The 15,943-nt window shown below is 46.2% G+C and overlaps 1 long non-coding RNA gene across 1 annotated transcript; it reads left to right on the top strand.

Moving 5' to 3' along the window:
* The first annotated feature begins 3,477 nt into the window (after window positions 1-3,477).
* On the top strand, window positions 3,478-15,364 carry LOC144327789 (uncharacterized). The gene is made up of 4 exons (XR_013392922.1): window positions 3,478-3,575; window positions 5,164-5,285; window positions 13,789-13,885; window positions 15,234-15,364. It is a non-coding gene; the product is annotated as an uncharacterized LOC144327789 (long non-coding RNA).
* The last annotated feature ends 579 nt before the right edge of the window (window positions 15,365-15,943 follow it).

Genomic DNA, 15,943 nt, shown 5'->3' with positions numbered 1-15,943 from the left:
TACTAAAGCAGAGTGCAGCACAGTACATACATATTAACTCTCTTTGGAACTGAATCAGTGGTCCTTATTATTTGTCAATTATTGATGTTGAAAACAGTTCAATTAGTGGAGGCCTATAATAGGCCAATTACGAGAAAATCACCCCTAAATTTTAAACATGGAATAGTCTACTAGAACAATCCTATGCATGCTTACTCAGAATTAAGTACCACTATTTCACTGGGGCTTTTCTCCAGGAAAGGTATGCAAGAGATTGCACCAAAGAGATAATGTGAAAGACAGACACGTGAAAATTCATCATTTCCAAGTTAGAAGAGATATTGTAAAATAACTAAGAGAAGATGGGGGGCAGTTTTAGGAGCAGACTTGGGGAAATGAACATATTTGGACAGATTGGAAATTAAAGCTGTGGTCCTATGCCAAATTATCTGAGAATAAGTCCTGTTGATCAGTCTCGGACTTCCAAACTTAAGAACCCTAAAATGAGCTCTGTCATTGGAATGAAGCTGGATATAAAAGAAACTCATAAGCCATCCCTGTCAACCGCTTTCTGCTCTGAACAACTGGGAGAAAAATATGGTTGTAGAGAATAGGAAGTGTTTCCATAATGAGCTAGTTAGAAAAAGCAAAGGATCTATGGGTGGTATATGAATATGCCATACTCAGAGTAGGCTCACTGAAATCAGTGGACAAATTAGTCATGAATAGACCCACTGAAATCAATAGACATGTCAGTCCCTCACTTCTGGCTGGAAGGACCACAGAATGGGGTTCAGAATAACTTTCTGTGATAGGATAACAAACCGATAGTCTGCCTGCATGTTTCAAACTCCCCACCTCCTCTGTGTTCTTTGGCAGATGTCTGCGCAGAAGAAAAGGTGCACATGAAATAGAACCCAAAACTGATCTGACTCGCTGGCGATTCAGCTCCGTGGAAGGGCGGCAGAAATGGTACTACGTGGCAGACAGTGAAGAATGTGCCCGTGAACAGAATGCACTAGAGGCTTACACTTTAGGGCTGGACACTGTAAGTGGCTTAATGATAACAGATGGCACAACACTGAAAGGCTACAAAAGGAGCACAGGGCATGAGGACTGCTGTCTTGGCCCTGCCCAGCAGCAGTTTCCCAAGGGCTGGGTCATTTTTCTTTTGGGTTCTCATCTTCTGACACCTCAGTTAGGAGCACAGGAAGCTTGGTTATTGCTTTCATAGAATCATAGAATTGTGGAGGGGATCATGAGGGTCATCTCCTCCAACCGCCTGCCACTTGGTGCTGTACAACTGCAACTTGATAATGTCAGGGTTGAATATGAAACCCTACTTGAAAAAAGACAAGCCTGCAAGATGAATATGACAGTCTACAGGAAATACTGAAATACATAACTTGGTTATCACTTTCTACAAGGTGGCTGCTCTGTGCTTGATACCTAGAAAGCTGAATGAGTTCATCTGCAAGCCAGAGTCAGTGTAGGGTTCTTACTTGTGGAAAGGGAGTTGGGCTACATGATCTTCTGTTCCCTTATATTCTATGGTTCTCTGATCTAAGAGCTCAGAGGTGTTCTCTAGAAAGCCACTTTCTTGCTCTCAATGATTATTCTCCAGTATACTGATAATCATTTCCATGATGCACATATGATGCATTTGCATGAGGGACTTTATGTGTGTGAAAATACTGAGGCACATGCATTCTCTATGCAGTTTGTTTAGAGAAAAACTCCTGGATTTCTGAACAGCTGTGATCTCCCACTGATGTGAAGCATTGTGAGATGTTTGCAGATGTTGATTTCACTTGCGGAATCACGGTGTGGTTGTAAAACTTTGTTTTGGAATGGTCTCTCAGGAACAAACTATTCATTACATTAAACAACTTTTTGTATTTAACATGACTGTTGTTCAACTACATGAGGACCCAGGCAGGATGGGGATTGTGGTGGGTGGGAAGGAGGGAGTTTTGCCTTTCCCCGCCTGCTGGTGTCCCCAGGCACATACAAATAGCAGCTGGCGAGGGGCGGGGGGATTTCATTGAGACTACTGCTAAGAGGGGAAGTATTAAATGACACTTCTCCATCTGCCATGGTCCCTATCCTGACTACCTTTCTCTGCTATATTTATTTTCAAATGACCCAACAGTTGCATTATATGTAGCAGGACATTTAACACTATGCATACTTTGTACTGTAGCCAGCCTTTTTAATTTCTGTACTTTTCTCTTACTTCCCCCATTTTGTTTTACAGAGTAAGTTCTTTCCAGACTTGCCTAAAGCCAATACGGCCCAGGAAGCAGTCCAGAAAGCGGTTAAATTCTTCTCTGGCCTGCAAGTGGAAGATGGACATTGGGCCATGGAGTGCTCTGGTATCATCGCTCTTGGACCAGGTATAGGGATGCTAACAGACTTACCACAAATACATTAACGGGCCTCCCTGTATATTTTCTATAAATCTATTTCTTTTTTTACCAGATAGGCTAGGCACAAATAGGTAGACATTTCGAGAAACTGCTTAAATCAGTTGTCTTTCTTTTGCCTGTACAAAGCTCTTCATCATAATAACATAGGAAGCTGCCTTATCCCACTGGCACATCTATCTCATCACTGAACTGGTAGCAACCCTCTGTGATTTCCCCAGCTCTATGCCCAGGATCCAACTTGGGAGTTTCTGCAACAAAGCAAAAGCTATCACTCTTTCCAATGAAGTCAGAATAATCTAGAATAATGGACCTGTAAGCCTTTAGTATGAAAGGAACAAAGAGCTCTCACCTTTCAGAAACAGCATGAGAACTGAAACACAGGCATCCACTGACATTTGCTATTCACTGAATTTTGTAGTGCAGGTCTCCAGTCTCATAATGTGCAGAATGGCATATACTAGAGTAACAACAACAGCAGAAACAACAATAATAGCTTTGCAAAAATTTGTATATTGGGATGATGAATTTTCATGGGAACTAAAATAAAAATAAAAATCACAAACCGATGCGAAAAAGTGAACCAAACTTTGAAATGAAGTGAGTGAAGCTGAATTCAGTTCAGTCCCTGCATGCAGAAGGTCCTAGGCTTGTCCTCTGGCATCACCTGACAGGATTGAGTAAGACCCCAGCAGTCTGAAGAAAATTCACTGAGAATCCTGCTGCCTGTTGTTCAATGGTTCACCACACAGGGGATGTGCATACAGCTCCAGGCAATCACTGTAAGCAGCATCCAACATTGAATAGTCCAGAATGAAATCATGCACCTTCTAGTAAGGGGGCAGAAGTGATGATCTTTTGCCTAAACTTGCTAGATAATTAAATCTTGTTATGTTTGACCTTTTTTCTGTTTCAAGATAGGAAAAAAACACCCCATCTACCAGGGGTACAAAAGCACAAATTACATTTTGATATCCAGTCAGGTGGTATCCAAACAAATCAAACCAAAATTGAGATAGTCAAGTATTACACATTGTTATCTTTTTTGAAAAATCAAACAGGTTTTTTGATGTCATGCTATGCTGCCAAGATCTCACTGCCAGAAGAGGCCGAGAGAGAGCTCCTGCGCTACATCCTCTCAAAACAGCTTCCAGATGGTGGCTGGAATTTGTGAGTAGTCCAAGGAGGGTGTGATGTTCTAATTCTGCATATCTTTGTCTTGGGCTGGTCCATGATGCAATTCCCCCATGAAGGCTTCTTTAAATCACTTCTGCATTCTGCTGTCTTTTGACTGTGAGCAATACTCACCATGTGGACTGGGCACCAGGGTAGATGACCAGAATGCCAGCTGGCCTCAGCATGGACTGAAGCTGCCCAGCTGTGGCAGAGAAAAATAGAATTGTGGCATGAGGGGTGGAGAGAGGCAACAATAATGAAGACATGATTGTGACATTAACATATGAGAGAGTGCTGGAGGTGAAATAGTTAAACAGGTTACCCAATCAGGACCCAGGGGGGTGGAGTCAGAGGGACTATAAAACCAGCTCTGGGAGGGGCGAAGGGGGGAGTTTGTTGGGAGTTGGGTGGTTGGTTGGAGTGGGAGTGAATTGGGCTAGAGTTTGTGGGTAGGTTTAGTTAGTGTAACGAAATAAGCTGAGTCAGGAATACTTAGGGGCTAGGAAGACAAGTAAATATCTGAGAGGTGGTTTAGTGAGCGAGAGCATGTAGTGGAAGTTATAGGTCTGGATAGGCACCCCATGTTTGTAATTGACTGATACCGTTTATTAAACCACACGCTTGTTAAACTGCAATAAATAAACAAAAGTTTATGTTCCAATTTAACCCTGACTGGACTCAGGGTTGTACGAGGTAGAGCCTGGGTGGTGGCAGCGGGAAATATAGTGGTGGCACAGGGATCAATAGATGGTGAAACGTCCGGGGACCCTGTGTGATCACCACAATGATATCTGACATCACTCTTTCCTTTAAAAAGCACCATCTCTAGGAAGTATTACAATTGATAATGGTCTGGTGAGGCCAGGTTGCCTCCATCCAAATGTATCCTGTCAAACCAATAGCAAACCACAAAATGTTTCGGGGTTTGACTCATCTTTGAATCTAAATTCAGAATCTGAATTCAGAATCTACATTCTCATTGACCAAGATCAGCTTTATTTATCCGGAATGGAATTTCAACTGGTATTCTGGCTGTATGAGCTGCTCTCAAGCCCATGCTGTCTCCTGAAAAGAAACATTTCAAAGCAGTACATGTCCTTCATTAAGGCATTACTTTTTAAAAAAGGAAATAGAAAACAAAAGTAGGTATTCTGTGGTATCCCGGCTAATGGCTAGCTAACTGGGTATTCTTGGAGTACAGTGGTACCTCGGGTTAAGTACTTAATTCGTTCTGGAGGTCCATACTTAACCTGAAACTGTCCTTAACCTGAAGCACCACTTTAGCTAATGGGACCTCCTGCTGCCGCTGCGCCGCTACCACGTGATTTCTGTTCTCATCCTGAAGCAAAGTTCTTAACCTGAAGCACTATTTCTGGGATAGCGGAGTCTGTAACCTGAAGCGTATGTAACCTGAAGTGTATGCAACCCGAGGTACCACTGTATTCTGACAAGTTCTCAGAGAAGTTTTTGAATTTAAGTGAATGCACCAGAAGAATGGAAACTAAACAATTCAAACAGCTTCTTAGATATCCAAACACTCTGGTGTACTTTCTAATGGCTCTTTGATCTCTCTTTATGGTAGCCATCTTACAGAACAGTCAACAGTATTTGGCACAACCTTTAGCTACATAGCTATGCGAATCCTTGGACTTGGGCCTGACCATCCAGATGTAGTGCGGGCTCGGATAAATCTCCATAAGAAAGGTAAGGCAGAAATCTCTGGCAGGGCTGGATCAATCCATTTTGCTTGAGCGTAGTACCCAGGCAAAACTTGGGGGTCCTGGTGTTGTACAGTTATTTGGGAGGACCTCTCTATTCTGTCTCTTTTCCTTCCTTCCTTCCTTCCTTCCTTCCTTCCTTCCTTCCTTCCTTCCTTCCTTCCTTCCTTCCTTCCTTCCTTCCTTCCTTCCTTTGTGGGTCCTTTTAGAAATCTCCATAGATTGGCACATTGACACCATTTCTATGATCAAACAGAAGATGCTGGTCATATCTTCCCTCCTGTTTTTTTCCTCCTCCAAAATTTATATTGGGAACTCTTGGGAGGGTCTGGACACGGGCCCTTTTGTGCCACTCCGTAAAGCACAAATACAGTGATAAAATATTATTTAATAAACACAAAGAATGAGGTGAGTTATAGCCTTTTTATTGCAGTAGCATTCATACACAGGGTTTAATGGCACAGTGGGAGGTGAAGTACAGTGGTACCTCGGTGTCAGGGAACTGCCATCAGAAGGACAGGAGGTGGAAGGGCTCACAGAGGTTGGGAGAGACTTAGCAGCTGAGGAGGGAACCAGCAGGGGGAGAGAAGGAGCTCCGAAGGAAAGTGAGTCGGAGGGATGGCTCAGAGACACTTCCAGCGAAAACAGTGGGGAGGTTTCAGGACCTCCTATAGGGACACTCACTCCTCGCCGGAAACTGTCGCGCCGAGAGTCCAGAAGACGCGTTTCCGTTAAGGAGCTTTTATGCTGGAAGAGATTCCGTAAGCGCCCACTGTCGGATTCTGCTAGCGACTGACGGAGCCATGCTTAAGGGGCTCCGTTATAGACAGAGGTTTGCGGACTTAACCAAACTCTGAGGGACTAGGATTTTACGCACAAGCAGCTCATCATCCCATCACAGCAATCCGACAGTCTCTGAAAGCAGCTTGTGCAGGGAGAGGCATCATGAGTAACCCAGCCGAAACCGGAGAAGCAGGAGGAGCTGGAGCGGGTCCAAGCCTGGAAGAAAGGTACAGGGTGTTGGAAGTCCAGCTAGCGCTGCAGACGGCGAGGCTCGAGGAGAGGAGGGCTCAGGATGCAGAAAAGGGAAAAACCACCCCGCTCGCAAGAAAGGTGCCAGGATTGGTGCAGAAGTTTGGGGGGGATCCCAGGAACTATCAAGCCTTTAGGACAGAGATGCAATATGCCCTCAATCTGCAGTTTGATGACTTTCCCAACGAGGAATCGCGAGTGGCTTTTGTGATTGGCCATCTCGAAGGGGGGGCGAAAGACTGGGTTAGGCCCCTGATGGCAGTGAATAATGAAGTCCTAAAGGACACGAGGAAGTTTTTTCGCGCCATGGACCTGATGTTTTCCAGCGACATTGAGCAGGGAGTGGTGCGCAGACAGTTAATGGCTTGTAAACAGGGGAGCCGATCTGTCCGTGAGTACTGGACTGAGTTTACCATGTTGATCCATAAATTGGGGTGGGATCTATCAGCGGAACCCATACAAATGCTTTTCGAAGAAGGGCTTTCTTCGGAGGTGAAAGACGAACTTTCCCGGGTGCCCAGGGCGGAGTCTATGGACCAGCTGACCAAATCCGCGCTGACCATAGGAGCACGCCAGGAGGCGAGAGCTTTGGAGAAGCGGGAAGGGAAAGGGGAACGTTGGAGGGATTTCCGCATTCCAGAGATTCCAGAGCCACCTTTCCCGCCAGGAGAGCCGATGGAAATTGGAACAGCGCGCGCGCAGTTTCAAATCCCAGTGAAGGGCGGAAGAAGGAGGGGAAGAGCGCCAAGAAATGTTATCTCTGCCAACAGCCAGGTCACTTTGCCAGAGTCTGCCCACAAAGAAAGGAATGGCAAGGGATGGCGGGAGCTGTTGGGGGAAAGGAGGAGGAAGTCAAGGAGCAAGTAAAAGCCAACGCCTGGCTGCCACTGTCGGGGCACAGCAGCCAGGCCAAAGAGCAGTGAAAGTGCCCACGCCGGAACCTCCAAGACCAGCCCTAGTGATAGAGGTGTTGCTAGAGCTGCCAAACGGACACCCACTAAAGATAAAGGCGCTATTGGACTCAGGCAGCTCCTGTAATTTCATGAGTAAGGAGTTTGCAGCTGAACACCAGATACAGACTATCCCTTTAAGTAACCCCTTGCAGGTGACCACGATCGATGGGAGGGAGCTGTTGGGAGGAGAAGTTAGCCAACAGACCGTCCCAATGATAATGAGGGTGGCAAGGCACACCGAACGGATAGCATTTAATGTGGCTACCTTGGGAGGAGCTCCCATTAGTTTGGGGATGAGCTGGCTAGCGCTACATGATCCGCTAGTGGGCTGGCATCAGAGAGTGGTCTCCTTTGGGTCAGCACATTGCCTAGAACACTGCAAAGAGGGGAAGGCTCCGGAAGGGGCCAGAGCCACTCTAGCAGGGACAGAAGTAACGGACAAAGGGAAGGTGCCCCGACAATACACCGACCTGGGCAACGTCTTCAGCGAAAGGGAAGCAGACAAACTACCGCCACATAGACCCTTTGACTGTCAAATCAATCTACTCCCTGGGGCCCAGCTCCCAGTGGGCAAGCTGTACGCCATGTCAGACAGGGAAATGCAGGAGTTAAGGGAGTTCATTGACAAAAACCTGAAGCGAGGTTTCATCAGAGAGTCCAGAGCGGTGGGGGGCAGCCCAGTGTTTTTTGTGGACAAAAAAAACACGGATAAACCAAGGCTTGTAGTGGACTACCGGGCCCTAAATGCAGTGTCGGAACCAGTGGCTTTCCCTATGCCCAGAATTGATGACATTTTGACCAGGGTGAGGAAGGGAAAGATTTTTACTAAACTGGACCTGAGGGGGGCGTACAACCTGATACGAATAAGGAAGGGGGATGAATGGAAAACCACCATGTTCACCCCTTTGGGGGCTTTTGAATATCTCGTTATGCCCTTCGGTCTACAAGCAGGCTCAGCGTGTTTTCAATCGTTTATGAACCACGTCCTGGGACCTTTGCTCTACAAGAATTGCGTGGCCTTCTTAGATGACGTGTTGGTATATTCAGAGAATGAGGAGCAGCATGTAAGGGACGTCCGGGAAGTGTTGGGCAAACTGCAAGCAAACCAGCTGTGGGTGAAACTGGAGAAGTGTCAGTTTCATACCAAGGAGGTGGAATTCCTGGGGTACCGCTTGTCAGACAAGGGATTGGCCATGGATCCAGGCAAGGTCCAGGCGGTGCTGGAATGGAAGACACCGAAAACGAAGAAGGATGTGCAAAGATTCCTAGGGTTTGGAAACTTTTATCGGAAGTTCATCAAGAACTTTGCCCACTTGACGGCTCCCATTACTGACTGTCTCAGCAGCAAGAAGAAATTTGTTTGGACGGCGGAGGCGGAGCGAGCATTTGAAGAACTGAAAAAGGCGTTCGCTTCGGAAGAACAGCTCCTGCATGTGGATTTACAAAAACCGATGAGAGTAGAAACTGATGCATCAGACCGGGCGGTAGGGGCGGTACTTCTCCAGCCGGGGAAGAGTAAGTCGGAGTGGAGACCGTGTGCCTTCTTCTCGCAAAAGCTGAATAAATCCGAGAGGAACTACACGGTGTATGACCAAGAACTACTCGCCATTCACGAAGTGTTCCGGAGATGGAGGCACTTACTCATTGGTGCACAACACAAGGTGCAAGTGTGCACCGACCACAAGAATTTAGAGTATTGGAGAACGGCACGAGTACTCAACCAACGACAAGTGAGATGGGCCCAGGAGTTCTCCAAATTCCACTTTGAAATTTGTTACGTGCCAGGCCCAAAAAACGTCAGGGCGGACGCTCTCTCACGTAAACCTGAATATTTGGAGGGGGAGGGAGCACCCGAAGAGAGACATATCATCCCAGAGGACCGCTGGGTGTGTAGGGCGGCATTGGTGGGGCAAAGAGAACTGGTAGAGGGAACGGAGAATGATGAATACGCCCAGGATAAGCTCAGAGGTCTTAGGAGGGAGGGAGAGAACCCCGGAGGTTTTGAGGAAAGAAACTGGGCATTGTATTACAAAGGGGCACTGTATATACCCGAAGGAGAATTGAGGGGGAGAGTACTCAAGCAGTTGCACGACAGCCCCACAGTGGGCATTTTGGGCAACACAAGACCATGTGGTTGGTTACCAAGGAATTTTGGTGGCCCAAGGTGAGGGAAGATGTACGGGAGTATGTAAGAGGGTGTGACCAATGCCAGCGAGCCAAAGGGGAGAGGCGGGCGCCGGCGGGGTTATTAGAACCGTTACCCACACCAGAACGACCATGGGAGGCGGTATCGATAGATTTTATGACTGATCTGCCGAAGTCCAAGGGGAAAACAGCCATCATGGTCGTAGTAGACCTGTTAACAAAGATGCGCCACTTTGTAGCATGCTCACATGCAGTCACGTCGGAAGAGACAGCGAAATTGTTTGTAGAACACATTTTTAGGTTGCATGGCGCCCCCTTGAGGGTGGTCTCAGACAGAGGCAAACAATTTACGTCCAGGTTCTGGAGGAAGCTCATGAGCTTACTGCACGTAGAGGTCAATTTTTCGACTGCCCGGCACCCTGAAACCAACGGGCAGGCGGAAAGAGCAAACGGTATCCTCCAACAATACCTGAGGTGTTATGTCAATGACAGAGAGAACGATTGGGTCGAAAAGTTGGCGCTGGCAGAATTTGCCTACAATAATGCGGAGAATGTGTCCACCGGGATGAGCCCCTTTTTGGCTAATTATGGGTGTCACCCCAGGGCATTTCCAGGGGGAGGAGGGGAGAGATGGAGCGTCCCGGCGGCCGAACATTTTGTAGAAGAAATGGAAGCGATCCATCGTCAGCTCCAACTCAACTTAGAAAGGGCCAAAGAAGAATATAAGAGGCAGGCAGACAAGAACAGGAGGGAAGGTGAAACCATAAGGGTGGGGGATCAGGTGTGGCTGTCAACCCAAGGGTTGCCGTTCAAAGGGGGTTGTAAGAAATTGAGACCCAAAAGATTGGAACCATTTGAGGTCATTCAACAGGTCAACCCAGTGGCTTTCAAACTCCGGTTACCGAACCACATGAAACTGCACCCAGTATTCCATAGGTCATTACTGTCACCGTATAGGGGGGGACGTGAAGGGGTGTCCACACGTGGACCAGTCTTAGAAGAAAGGGAACGCAGCAGCCACGTGGCGGAAATCATCGACTCCAGGTGGAAGGGTAATCAGGTGGAGTATTTGGTAGCGTGGGAAGGGGAACCGGAGTCAGAAAACACCTGGGTAACGGCAGAGGATGTCGATGACGAGGTCTTAATAGAAACGTTCCATCAAAGGTTCCCGAGGAAACCTCAGTCTGTAGCGAGGTTCCGGAGGGAGTACTTTGGCACCACCGACGAGGAGGAGGAACTGGAAGGATTCACGGAATCGGAGTTGGAAGAAGGAATAGATTCCGATGAGGAAGAGTACTTAGAGACCAGGAACAGCAACCGGTGGAGGGAAATGTTCGAGACTTCGGAAGATGATGGAGGTTCTTTCAGGGGTTTTGCTTCCTCGCCGCCCATAGAGGAGGGGACGGGAGGGGGTGAAGGGGGCCCTGGAGGGGAGGTGGATGTCAGGGAACTGCCATCGGAAGGACAGGAGGTGGAAGGGCTCACAGAGGTTGGGAGAGACTTAGCAGCTGAGGAGGGAACCAGCAGGGGGAGAGAAGGAGCTCCGAGGGAAAGTGAGTCGGAGGGATGGCTCAGAGACACTTCCAGCGAAAACAGTGGGGAGGTTTCAGGACCTCCTATAGGGACACCCACTCCTCGCCGGAAACTGTCGCGCCGAGAGTCCAGAAGATGTGTTTCCGTTAAGGAGCTTTTATGCTGGAAGAGATTCCGTAAGCGCCCACTGTCGGATTCTGCTAGCGACTGACGGAGCCATGCTTAAGGGGCTCCGTTATAGACAGAGGTTTGCGGACTTAACCAAACTCTGAGGGACTAGGATTTTACGCACAAGCAGCTCATCATCCCATCACACTCGGGTTAAGTACTTAATTTGTTTGGGAGGTCCGTACTTAACCTGAAACTGTTCTTAACCTGAAGCACCACTTTAGCACCACCACTGAAGCGTATATAACCCGAGGTACCACTGCAGTTACTTCTGCATGGATACAGTCTGAGAAGCATATGCATATGCTTTATGCGCCCCCTCGCCCAGCTTGTTCGGAGTTTTGGGCTGGGTTGCCATCAGTATGCTGATGACACCCAACTCTATCTGTTGATGGATGGCCATCCTGACTCGGCCCCAGACACACTGACCTGATGTTTGGAAGCTGTGGCTGGATGGTTACGTGGGAGCCGGTTGACGCTAAATCCTTCGAAGACAGAGGTCCTGTGGCTGGGACGGGGCGATATGGGATTGGGGGGGCAACTCCCATCTCTTGCGGGGGCGCAATTAGTGCCAGCACCGTCCGTTAAGAGTTTGGGTGTAATCTTCGACACCTCCCTTTCCATGGAGGCGCAGATTGCAGCTATAACAAAGGCGGCATTTTTCCATATCCGCCAAGCTAAGCAGTTGGCTCCTTACCTCTCTCGCCCTGACCTAGCCACTGTGATCCACGTGACGGTCACCTCCAGACTGGATTATTGTAACTCGCTCTACGTGGGGCTGCCCTTGAGACTGACCCAGAAACTCCAGCGGGTGCAGAATGCTACAGCGAGACTCCTTACGAGGTCTTCACTGCGAGATCACATTCACCCGGTGCTATACCAGCTGCACTGGCTCCCGGTGGAGTACAGGATCAGGTTTAAGGTGCTGGTTTTAACCTTTAAAGCCCTATACGGCTTAGGACCCTCGTACCTACGGGACCGCCTCTCCTGGTATGCCCCACAGAGAAACTTACTGTCTTCAAATAAAAACATCTTGAAGGTCCCAGGCCACAGAGAAGTTAGGCTGGCCTCAACAAGAGCCAGGGCTTTTTCGGCTGTGGCTCCGATCTGGTGGAACACTCTGTCACAAGAGACCAGGGCCCTGCGGGACTTGACATCTTTCCGCAGGGCCTGCAAGACAGAGCTGTTCCACCAGGCCTTTGGCAAGGGCACAGCCTGACTCCCTCCTTCGGCAATCTTCGCGGAGCTCTGGCCCAATGGCTGCCAGTGGCTTGAATTAATTAATTTTAGAATGAATGATTTTAGAGTGTTGTTTATGCTGTACTTTTGTACTGTTTTATTGTTGTTAGCCGCCCTGAGCCCGGCTAAGGCTGGGGAGGGCGGGATATAAATACAATTTATTATTATTATTATTATTATTATTATTATTATTATTATTATTATTATCATCTTTAATTATGTTATTTGTTCAAGTTCATTTTTATTTTGTTCTGTCATATTTTTAACCAGCATTTTTGATTTTCCTTTATTTAACTTAAAACCTGCCACTTGGCCAAATTCATTCAATTTCTCTAATACTTTTGGTACCGATTCCAAAGGATTTTCTACTGTTAATACTAAATCATCTGCAAATGCCTTAAGTTTGTATGACCTAGTTCCAATTGTGATGACTTTGATTTCTTCATCTGTTCTTATCTTTCCCAACAAAGTCTCTAACACCAGAATAAATAACAGGGGTGACAATGGACACCCCTGTCTTGTTCCCTTTGTTATATTACATTTTTCAGTAACTGTATTGTTTACTATTAATTTAGCCTGTTGCTCAGAATAAATTGCCTCAATACGCTTAACAAAGACCTGTCCAAAATTCATTATTTCAATTACTTTTTTCATATATGCCCATGCTTTCTCTGCATCAATAAAAATCAAAGCTGCTTGCTTATCAGTTCTAACTTCTAGATATTCAATCGCATCAATAATGTTCCGTAAATTATCTTTCATATATCCACCTGGTAAAAAAACGGCCTGATCTCCATGAATTCATGGGTGTAATTCAGGGTGGTACTTTCTGTCAGTTTCCCAACCTTCTATAAATCTTACTTGTGAGGCTCCTCTAGTATAACAGACCAGGGGATCAGCTCACCCGTCTGACTGGTTTGGGATTCTTCTCTTTCAAGAAGATCTCTCCCCTTCTTACTGAATTGAGAATCCAAATAATATGTCCTCTCACATGTGCTGTTCCCAATTCAGCTTCCCAGTTTTCTCTTGTCTATATACTCTTAAAATACACTAATCACTGTCTCTCAAACTAAGTTCAGAGACTTTTTTTCTGATTATAGAGTGGATTTAACACACAGCTCAGGAGCTATACAACTATCCAGCTGAATGCCAGAACGCCAATTCCTTAGCTGCTTTTTTCTCTTGCCTACGCCAAGTGCTGTCACCACCTCCCTCTGGCTACCTGTACCCACAACCAATCAAAAGGAGGCTGTGGCACAGAACTCTAGTGGAATTCTGAGGCACTGCATCACTAAACTCTAAACAAGTTGAGCTTTCAATCTCACAAGGCTATAAACATATCTCGGTTTTCACTGAAGGTTTCTTTGACTTTGCCCCTTCAGTCTATGGAAACGAAAAATTTGTTAATTCTCTTTCCAGGTGGTGCTCTTGGAATCCCTCATCTGGGCAAAGTTTGGCTGGCTACTATGAATTTGTACAGCTGGGAGGGAATGAATACACTGTTTCCTGAGCTATGGTATGTGTCCTAAAGTTTACTCATCCCCAACCCACCCTGCCGATCATGAATTGCCAGAGAAAGGTCTCTGCCTCAATAGTATTACACAGTAGACAGATCCTTCACTAAATAGCAATGACTTGGAAATGGAGACATCCATATTAATCTTCACTACTTTGTGTCTTTGTGACAGAACCTGTTCCTCACAGGATATCATGTAGAGGTTACTCAGATGAAGAACATCTACTCATGAGTCAGAGTGAGGTATGGCTGGTTGCCATACCTCTGCCTGATTGGTGAGCAGACACATGTCATGGATGTGGCATATTCTGCATGTTAAGGAGCAAAAACTGCAAGCCGCAAACGGAGCTTAAACTGCAGCCCATAGGCCTGGGAAATGATTTTAATGATTTTAGGACTGCTTTAAGCAGTGCTTTTCCCCCTAAAAAATTGTTTAGGGGTACTCATTTTCTGACTCATATTAAAATACTGCCCCTCAATGAGGCCAAACTTAGATTCACAAAATGTTTAGATGTATGTGCACCCCTGCATACCCCCAGAAAAGAAGCACTGGTTTTAAGAAAGAAGTAACCAGAAGCTTGCAGAAGATACTAGGTTTCAGGAACTACCGTATGTGTGTAAAGAAATGCTGAGACCATTTGGTCTCTGTGACCAGTGAATTCTTGTCTATCACATTTTTTTAAATTTTTTTTTGGTAATAGGGTATAACAGAGTTTCAATCTGTATATATAAGAGACTATGGACTCAGCTATACAGCTGCAAATAAAACGTTTTAAGTGTGTTTTAAGTGCAATATACAATGTGACACAAGATGGCGATGGTGAGCCATATGGAAAATTCAAGGTATTTTTAAAAGCATTTTCAGAACATTTTTTATATGTGTGTAGATTCTACCTATATAATAGTTTGCTCATGTGCAACCATCTCTCTGCCTTTTTGATGTGCTTGGGATTACAAAACACAGCTACAAAGATGTTTGGTGCACATTATGCCAATGTGCACATCATGGCAATACTGCACTGGTGCCCTCCAAACTTTATTTCCAAGCTCAGAGCACAGGCACTCTCAGAGGTCCAAAGAGGCCTGGGCCGCTTCCAGTTTTTGAGATCCCTAGCTATAATAAAAATGAAGATTAAAAACGACAATACTGGAAAGCAAAATAAGGCACAAAAAATATAGTGGATTGTTTTGTTTGTTATTATGTTATGCATTTTTGTCTTTTTATACCATAAACTGCCCTGTGATCCTTGGATGAAGGGCAATATAACCTGCCCTTAGTTTTACCCCTACATCCAGGATTCCTGACATTGTCTTCCATGAACCTGTTTCTTCCATCTTTCTGAAATAGGCTGTTTCCTACATGGCTGCCGGGACATCCCTCAACATACTGGTGTCTCATTCGCCATATCACCCTCGTGATGAGCTACTGCTATGCCACTCGCCTGACTGTAGAAGAAGATGAATTGATCCAGAGTCTAAGAGAGGCAAGGCAACATTCTCCAAACATCCCACCATCCTTGGTCAAAGTGGGACCCTCAAACTCCCTTGGATCTGCACTTGGAGGATTGCTTGCTTGTATCTGACAGGGAGAAGGCTGAGCTGGGTGTCCTTTTTCCATTTAAGGCAGAAGTCGAGCTCAGAGTATCAGTGTTTCAAAATGCCATGGGAATATTTATTTTGGAGAGAGGCGGGGGCATGTAAACATGCCACTTGGCCATCCCTATTCCATAGGGGAGGGCAACTTTGGGAGGGTGGAATATGGAGTGGAGATGGTACCCAGGGCATCACCCTGCCAAATCATGTAAGTCTCTCTCCTACCATGTTTTTGTTTTAATTTATTTTAATGGCTCTGTGCTTCGTGCTCCACAGAGAATTGCTTCAGACCTTTGCCTCTTCTCCTAAAAACTGACAGACAACACCCATGTTGCCTTCTCTATCGCAGTACCGTAATACCAGACTCCCCCTTTTTGATGCATCTTTTTCTTTCTTTCTCCCTTTCTTTTTGGGTGGTAAAAGGTGTTTTCTCCTCCCCTCTTCAGAACTACTGAAAAACAAATC

Source organism: Podarcis muralis, chromosome 5, assembly GCF_964188315.1.
Source record: "Podarcis muralis chromosome 5, rPodMur119.hap1.1, whole genome shotgun sequence".
Classification (NCBI taxonomy): domain Eukaryota; kingdom Metazoa; phylum Chordata; class Lepidosauria; order Squamata; family Lacertidae; genus Podarcis; species Podarcis muralis.
The sequence above is the reverse complement of the archived record's forward strand: the minus strand, read 5'-3'. Positions and strand labels throughout refer to the sequence as shown.